Source organism: Oncorhynchus kisutch, linkage group LG6 (assembly GCF_002021735.2).
Source record: "Oncorhynchus kisutch isolate 150728-3 linkage group LG6, Okis_V2, whole genome shotgun sequence".
NCBI classification, from domain to species: domain Eukaryota; kingdom Metazoa; phylum Chordata; class Actinopteri; order Salmoniformes; family Salmonidae; genus Oncorhynchus; species Oncorhynchus kisutch.
In genome coordinates, this window is record NC_034179.2 from 3,136,202 (window position 1) to 3,146,404 (window position 10,203).

The window sequence follows — 10,203 nt, forward strand, 5'->3', positions numbered from 1 at the left end:
AATAGAACAGACAGAGACAATAGAACAGACAATAGAACAGAAAGAGACAATAGAACAGACAGAGACAATAGAACAGACAATAGAACAGACAGAGACAATAGAACAGACAATAGAACAGACAGAGACAATAGAACAGACAGGGACAATAGAACAGACAGAGACAATAGAACAGACAATAGAACAGAAAGAGACAATAGAACAGACAGAGACAATAGAACAGACAATAGAACAGACAGAGACAATAGAACAGACAATAGAACAGACAGAGACAATAGAACAGACAATAGAACAGACAGAGACAATAGAACAGTCAATAGAACAGACAATAGAACAGACAGAGACAATAGAACAGACAGAGACAATAGAACAGACAATAGAACAGAAAGAGACAATAGAACAGACAATAGAACAGAAAGAGACAATAGAACAGACAATAGAACAGACAGAGACAATAGAACAGACAATAGAACAGAAAGAGACAATAGAACAGACAATAGAACAGACAGAGACAATAGAACAGACAGAGACAATAGAACAGACAGGGACAATAGAACAGACAATAGAACAGACAATAGAACAGAAAGAGACAATAGAACAGACAATAGAACAGACAGAGACAATAGAACAGACAATAGAACAAACAGAGACAATAGAACAGAAAGAGACAATAGAACAGACAATAGAACAGACAGAGACAATAGAACAGACAGAGACAATAGAACAGACAGGGACAATAGAACAGACAATAGAACAGACAATAGAACAAACAGAGACAATAGAACAGACAGGGACAATAGAACAGACAATAGAACAGACAGAGACAATAGAACAGACAGAGACAATAGAACAGACAGAGACAATAGAACAGACAATAGAACAGACAGAGACAATAGAACAGAAAGAGACAATAGAACAGACAATAGAACAGACAGAGACAATAGAACAGACAATAGAACAGACAGAGACAATAGAACAGACAATAGAACAAACAGAGACAATAGAACAGACAATAGAACAAACAGAGACAATAGAACAGACAGGGACAATAGAACAGACAGGGACAATAGAACAGACAATAGAACAGACAGAGACAATAGAACAGACAATAGAACAAACAGAGACAATAGAACAGACAATAGAACAGACAATAGAACAGACAGAGACAATAGAACAGACAGAGACAATAGAACAGACAGAGACAATAGAACAGACAGGGACAATAGAACAGACAGGGACAATAGAACAGACAATAGAACAGACAATAGAACAGACAGAGACAATAGAACAGACAGGGACAATAGAACAGACAATAGAACAGGCAGGGACAATAGAACAGACAGGGACAATAGAACAGACAATAGAACAGACAGGGACAATAGGACAGACTGACCAATACATTATGACTGATCAATACATTATGACTGACCAATACACTATGACTGACCAATACATTATGACTAACCAATACTAATATATTATGACTGACCAATACACTATGACTGACCAATACACTATGACTGACAAATACATTATGACAGACCAATACATTATGACGGACCAATGCCAATACATTATGACTGACCAATACACTATGACTGACCAATACATTATGACTGATCAATACACTATGCCTGACCAATACACTATGACTCACCAATACACAATGACTGACCAATACATTATGACTGATCAATACACTATGACTGACCAATACATTATGACTGATCAATACACTATGACTGACCAATACACTATGACTGACCGATACATTATGACTGATCAATACACTATGACTGACCAATACATTATGACTGATCAATACACTATGACTGACCAATACATTATGACTGATCAATACACTATGACTGACCAATACACTATGACTGACCGATACATTATGACTAACCAATACTAATACATTATGACTGACTAATACACTATGCCTGACCAATACACTATGACTGACCAATACACAATGACTGACCAATACACAATGACTGACCAATACATTATGACTGATCAATACATTATGACTGACCAATACACTATGACTGACCAATACACTATGACTGACCAATACATTATGACTGACCAATACTAATACATTATGACTGACCAATACACTATGCCTGACCAATACACTATGACTGACCAATACATTATGACTGACCAATACCAATACATTATGACTGACCAATACACTGACTGACCAATACATTATGACTGACCAATACCAATACATTATGACTGACCAATACATTATGACTGACCAATACACTACGACTGACCAATACATTATGACTGACCAATACACTACGACTGACCAATACATTATGACTGACCAATACATTATGACTGACCAATACTAATACATTATGACTGACCAATACACTATGACTGACCAATACCAATACACTATGACTCACCAATACATTATGACTGACCAATACATTATGACTGACCAATACACTATGACTGACCAATACACTATGACTGACCAATACATTATGACTGACCAATACCAATACATTATGACTGACTAATACACTGACTGACCAATACATTATGACTGACCAATACCAATACACTATGACTGGCCAATACACTATGACTGACCAATACACTATGACTGACCAATACCAATACATTATGACTGACCAATACACTATGACTGACCAATACACTATGACTGACCAATACATTATGATTAACCAATACTAATATATTATGACTGACCAATACACTATGACTGACCAATACACAATGACTGACCAATACATTATGACTGACCAATACACTATGACTGACCAATACACTATGACTGACCAATACATTATGACTAACCAATACTAATATATTATGACTGACCAATACACTATGACTGACCAATACACTATGACTGACCAATACATTATGACTGACCAATACCAATACACTATGACTGACCAATACACTATGACTGACCAATACACTATGACTGACCAATACACTATGACTGACCAATACTAATACATTATGACTGACCAATACACTATGACTGACCAATACATTATGACTGACCAATACCAATACACTATGACTGACCAATACACTATGACTCACCAATACCAATACATTATGACTGACCAATACACTATGACTGACCAATACACTATGACTGACCAATACATTATGACTCACCAATACACTATGACTGACCAGTACATTATGACTGACCAATGCACTATGACTGACCAATACACTACGACTGACCAATACATTATGACTGACCAATACACTATGACTGACCAATACACTATGACTGACCAATACATTATGACGGACCAATGCCAATACATTATGACGGACCAATACACTATGACTGACCAATACACAATGACTGACCAATATGTAGAATGTGCCGTGAAATGCTGAATACAACAGGTGTAGAATGTGCCGTGAAATGCTGAATACAACAGGTGTAGAATGTGCCGTGAAATGCTGAATACAACAGGTGTAGAATGTGCCGTGAAATGCTGAATACAACAGGTGTAGAATGTGACGTGAAATGCTGAATACAACAGGTGTAGAATGTGCCGTGAAATGCTGAATACAACAGGTGTAGAATGTGCCGTGAAATGCTGAATACAACAGGTGTAGAATGTGCCGTGAAATGCTGAATACAACAGGTGTAGAATGTGACGTGAAATGCTGAATACAACAGGTGTAGAATGTGCCGTGAAATGCTGAATACAACAGGTGTAGAATGTGCCGTGAAATGCTGAATACAACAGGTGTAGAATGTGCCGTGAAATGCTTATTTACGATCCTTTTCCCAACAGAGCAGGTGTGGTGAGGAAAGCACAGTGTCTGTGTAATATGATTGGTCTGACTCATCTTTAACACATTTGACTGTCTGAATCCCATTCTGTGTAATATGATTGCTGCAATGCATTATTAAACTAAATCCTGTGTACCCTGAGGAGAGAGAGCTCCTAATACATACTCATCTTTATAGAGGTACTAAGTGTTCTTTGGTACTGCATAAGGTTATACTAAACTCAATAATGTATATTGAGAAGAGAGTGTTACTAATACTAAGATAATTTAGGCTGGCGTTCAATCTGATCGTCTTCGTCGACAATGTGGCTTTTAAAGGCAATGTGCCTGTAAATCAGGAAGACCGTACTCACGTTAATTGCTTGAATATGTCTATAATGACTTTAAAATGGGTTATTGTCAGTTGGATCCTAAGTAATTTGAAGAGATTGTTTCATAGGCTTTAAAAGCATGTGTAGCCTACTGTGTGAAATAAAGTGCCTCCGGGAAAATGTTCAGACACCTTGAATTTCTCCACATTTTGTTGTTACAGCATTATTCAAAAATGGATTAAATAAAAACAATTCCTCATCAATCTACACACAATACCCCATCATGACAAGGCAAAAACTGATTTTATGAAAGTTTGCAAATGTATCAAAAACATTTAAAACAGAAATAAATGATTTACATAAGCATTCAGACCCTTTTGCTTTGAGATTAAAAATTGAGCTCAGGTTCATCCTGTTTCCATTGATCATCCTTGAGATGTTTCTACAACTTGATTGGAGCCCACCTGTGGTAAATTCAATTGATTGGACATGATTTGGAAAGGCACACACCTGTCTTTATGAGGTCCCACAGTTGACAATGCATGTCAGAGCAAAAACCAAGCCAAAAGGTCAAAGGAATTGTCCATAGAGCTTAGAGATAGGATTGTGTCGAGGCACAGACCTGGGAAATGTACCAAAACATTTCTGCAGCATTGAAGGTCACCGAGAACACAGTGGCATCAATCATTCTTAAATTGAAAAAGTTTGGAACCACCAAGACTCTTCCTAAAGCTGCCCTCCAGGCTAAACTGAGCAATCGGGGGAGAAGGACCTGAGGGTGACCAAGAACCCAATGGTCACTCTGACAGAGCTCTAGAGTTCCTCTGTGGAGATGGGAGAACCATCCAGAAGGACAACCATCCCTGCCGCACTCCACCAATCAGGCCTTTATGGTAGAGTGGCCAGACGGAAGCCACTCCTCAGTAAAAGGCACATGACAGCCATCTTCGAGTTTTCCAAAAGGCACCTAAAGGACTCTCAGACCATGAGAAACAACATTCTCTGTTCTCATGAACCCAAGATTGAACTCTTTGACCTGAATGCAAAGTGTCTTGTCTGGAGGAAACTTGCCACCATCCCTACGGTGAAGCATGGTGGTGGCAGTATCACGACAATGAAGCATGGTGGTGGCAGTATCACTACAATGAAGCATGGTGGTGGCAGCATCAAGCTGTGGGGATGTTTTCAGCGGCAGGGACTGGGAGACTAGTCATGATCGAGGCAAAGATTAACAGAGCAAAGCACAGAGAGATCCTTGATGAGAACCTGAGTGCTCAGGACCTCAGAATGCGGTAAAGGCTCACGTTCCAATAGGACAACAACCCTAAGCATACACCCAAGGCAACACAGGAGTGGCTTCAGGACAAGTCTTTGAATGTCAAAGTACAAATCTGTCGTTCTGCCCCTGAACAGGCAGTTAACCCACAGTTCCTAGGCCGTCATTGAAAATAAGAATTTGTTCTTAACTGACTTGCCTAGTTAAATAAAGGTAAAATGAAAATGTCTTTGAGTGGCCAAGCCAGATAGAACATCTCTGAAGAAACCTGAAAATAGCTGTGCAGCAAAGCTCTCCATCCAACCTGAGAGGATCTGCACAGATCTGCACAGAAGAATGGGAGAAAGTCCCCAAATACAGGTGTGCCAAGCTTGTAGCATCATACCCAAGAAGACTTGAGGCTTTAATTACTGCCAAAGGTGCTTCAACAAAGTACTGAGTAAAGGGTCTGAATACTTATGTAAATGTGATATTATTATATATTTTTTGTAATAAATCAGCAAACATTTCTAAAAACCTGTTTTTGCCTCGTCATTATGGAGAATTGTGTTTGATTGATGAGGGAAAAAAACAATTAAATCAATTTTAGTATAAGGCTGTAGAGAAAGTGAAGGGGTCTAAATACTTTCCGAAGGCAAAGTGGACAACAATACTGTCACGTTCGTCGTAATGATGAGACCAAGGCAGAGACTTGTCCTAGTCTGGGTATTGTCAACCTAGGGATCAATGGGACCCTACAACCCTGTTCTCTCTCAGTCTGTCACGTTCGTCGTAATGAGTAGACCAAGGCCGAGACTTGTCCTAGTCTGGGTATTGTCAACCTAGGGATCAATGGGACCCTACAACCCTGTTCTCTCTCGGTCTGTCACGTTCGTCGTAATGAGTAGACCAAGGCCGAGACTTGTCCTAGTCTGGGTATCGTCAACCTAGGGATCAATGGGACCCTACAACCCTGTTCTCTCTCAGTCTGTCACGTTCGTCGTAATGATGAGACCAAGGCCGAGACTTGTCCTAGTCTGGGTATCGTCAACCTAGGGATCAATGGGACCCTACAACCCTGTTCTCTCTCAGTCTGTCACGTTCGTCGTAATGATGAGACCAAGGCCGAGACTTGTCCTAGTCTGGGTATCGTCAACCTAGGGATCAATGGGACCCTACAACCCTGTTCTCTCTCAGTCTGTCACGTTCGTCGTAATGATGAGACCAAGGCCGAGACTTGTCCTAGTCTGGGTATTGTCAACCTAGGGATCAATGGGACCCTACAACCCTGTTCTCTCTCAGTCTGTCACGTTCGTCGTAATGATGAGACCAAGGCCGAGACTTGTCCTAGTCTGGGTATCGTCAACCTAGGGATCAATGGGACCCTACAACCCTGTTCTCTCTCAGTCTGTCACGTTCGTTGTAATGAGTAGACCAAGGCCGAGACTTGTCCCAGTCTGGGTATCGTCAACCTAGGGATCAATGGGACCCTACAACCCTGTTCTCTCTCAGTCTGTCACGTTCGTCGTAATGAGTAGACCAAGGCCGAGACTTGTCCTAGTCTGGGTATCGTCAACCTAGGGATCAATGGGACCCTACAACCCTGTTCTCTCTCAGTCTGTCACGTTCGTCGTAATGAGTAGACCAAGGCCGAGACTTGTCCTAGTCTGGGTATCGTCAACCTAGGGATCAATGGGACCCTACAACCCTGTTCTCTCTCAGTCTGTCACATTCGTCGTAATAAGTAGACCAAGGGGCAGTGTGAATAGAGTTCCACATATTTTAATAAAGAGAAACTCACCAAAACAATAAAGCATAAACTAACCATGAAGCTACTGGTGTGCACTCAGGCAACTCAATGTAGACAAGATCCCACAAACAACAATGGGGAAATGGCTACCTAAATATGATCCCCAATCAGAGACAACGATAAACAGCTGTCTCTGATTGGGAACCATATCAGGCCAACATAGACATACAAAAACCTAGATGACCCACCCTAGTCACTATCAGGCCCCAACCAACATTGAGAATAGACAGCTTACTATGGTCAGGGTGTGACAAATATGCATTAAACATATGCCTTTTAGCCAAAGAGAGTACAAGGATTACATGTTTTTTCACATTTTGCAGCCTCTGCTATGAACAGGTACAGCTCTGACTATTCTGACTGTTTCATTGGTCCAGTCTCAGATCTATTCTGACTGTTTCATTGGTCCAGTCTCAGATCTGTATTCTGACTGTTTCATTGGTCCAGTCTCAGATCTATATTCTTACTGTTTCATTGGTCCAGTCTCAGATCTATTCTGACTGTTTCATTGGTCCAGTCTCAGATCTATATTCTGACTGTTTCATTGGTCCAGTCTCAGATCTATATTCTTACTGTTTCATTGGTCCAGTCTCAGATCTATATTCTTAGTGTTTCATTGGTCCAGTCTCAGATCTATTCTGACTGTTTCATTGGCTCCAGTCTCAGATCTGGTTGTGCTCTTGCCAACTCCATAGCTGTCAAGCAGTTCATATAATAGCATGGCACAATATAGGGAATAGAGCTGCATTTGGGATGCAGCTCTAGACCACAACCAAAAACGATTCAACATCTTTCTTGGGATTCGTACTACGGAGAGGCAGACAGTTTCCTGGATCGTACTACGGAGAGACATACAGTTTCCTGGATCATACTACGGAGAGGCAGACAGTTTCCTGGATCGTACTACTGAGAAGTACACATTTTCATTGGGAATCGTTCTACGGAGAAACAGACAGTTTCCTGGGGAATCGTACTACTGAGAGGCAGACAGTTTCCTTGGGAATCATACTACGGAGAGACAGACAGTTTCCTGGGGAATCGTACTACGGAGAGACAGACAGTTTCCTGGGGAATCACACTACTTGAGAGGCAGACAATTTCCTGGGGAATCGTTCTACGGAGAGACAGACAGGTTTCTTGGGATTCGTACTACGGAGAGGCAGACAGTTTCCTGGATCGTACTACTGAGAGGCAGACAGTTTCCTGGGGAATCGTACTACTGAGAGGCAGACAGTTTCCTTGGGAATCATACTACGGAGAGACAGACAGTTTCCTGGGGAATCGTACTACGGAGAGACAGACAGTTTCCTGGGGAATCACACTACTTGAGAGGCAGACAATTTCCTGGGGAATCGTTCTACGGAGAGACAGACAGGTTTCTTGGGATTCGTACTACGGAGAGGCAAACAGTTTCCTGGATCGTACTACTGAGAGGCAGACAGTTTCCTGGGGACCAATACAACTGTGAGGCAGACAGTTTCCTGGATCGTACTACGGAAAGGCAGACAGTTTCCTGGGGAATCGTACTACGGAGAGGCAGACAGTTTCCAGGGGAACCGTACTACGGAGATACAGACAGATTCCTGGATCATACAACGGAGAAGCAGACAGTTTCCTGGATCGTACTACAGAGAGGCAGACAGTTTCCTGGTTAATCGTACCACGGGAAGGCAGACAGTTTCCTGGATCGTAGTACGGAGAGACAGACAGTGTCCTGGATCGTAGTACGGAGAGACAGACAGTTTCATGGATCGTACTACTGAGAGGCAGACAGTTTCATGGATCGTAGTACGGAGAGACAGACAGTTTCCTGGATCGTAGTATGGAGAGACAGACCGTTTCATGGATTGTACTACTGAGAGGCAGACAGTTTCCTGGATCGTACTACGGAGAGACAGACAGTTTCATGGATCATACTACAGAGAAGCAGACAGTTTCCTGGATCGTACTACGGAGAGACAGACAGTTTCATGAACCGTACTACGGAGAGACAGACAGATTCATGAACCGTACTACGGAGAGGCAGACAGTTTCCTGGGGAACCATACTACGGAGAGGCAGACAGCTTCCTGGATCGTATCTATGAAAGGAAGATTAATGGGGTCAACTTTACATATAAAATACTTTAGATAAATATCATGTTAGTTCTCCTCACTCCCAAAAGAATAACAGACCAGTCCTTCTTCCCTATTCACACTAGGAAAGGTACATCTTCTTGTTATCTGTCCATGTTCAGATATGAAGAAAATCATGAAAATGTATCTGTCGATCTTCAGCTGTGGTGTTTATTGACAGAAAGGCTTTTCGACTTCTCTTATCACAGTGTATGTGATTGGGTTCTAAAGGGTTCTCATGTGACATTAGTTTCTGTGGATTCAGAACAGTCATGAAAGTCAACTTGAAAAACTGGGTTTGAAGAGAAGGACAGGACAGTGCAATCTGACACTGTGCATTGAGTCTCACACGGGAAAATATAATTTTTTGTTGATGTGGGTGTTTAGACTGATTCAGAATAGTCATGAAAGTCAAAGGAAAGGATTGTAGCATCTTACATTGTAAAAATACAAGTTTTAAAAAATGCTTTACTTTCAAAAAATATGAATTACTGTATATGTGATGGGATGATGTCCTTGTTATTCGTCTAACACAATGATTATTTTACCATATATGATGTAGCCACCACTAACAGTAAAATGCTACAGTGCACTAACAGTAAAATGCTACAGTGCACTAACAGTAAAATGCTACAGTTCACTAACAGTAAAATGCTAACAGTAAAATGCTACAGTGCACTAACAGTAAAATGCTAACAGTAAAATGCTACAGTTCACTAACAGTAAAATGCTACAGTGCACTAACAGTAAAATGCTAACAGTAAAATGCTAACAGTAAAATGCTAACAGTAAAATGCTACAGTGCACTAACAGTAAAATACTACAGTTCACTAACAGTAAAATGCTACAGTGCACTAACAGTAAAATGCTAACAGTAAAATGCTACAGTTCACT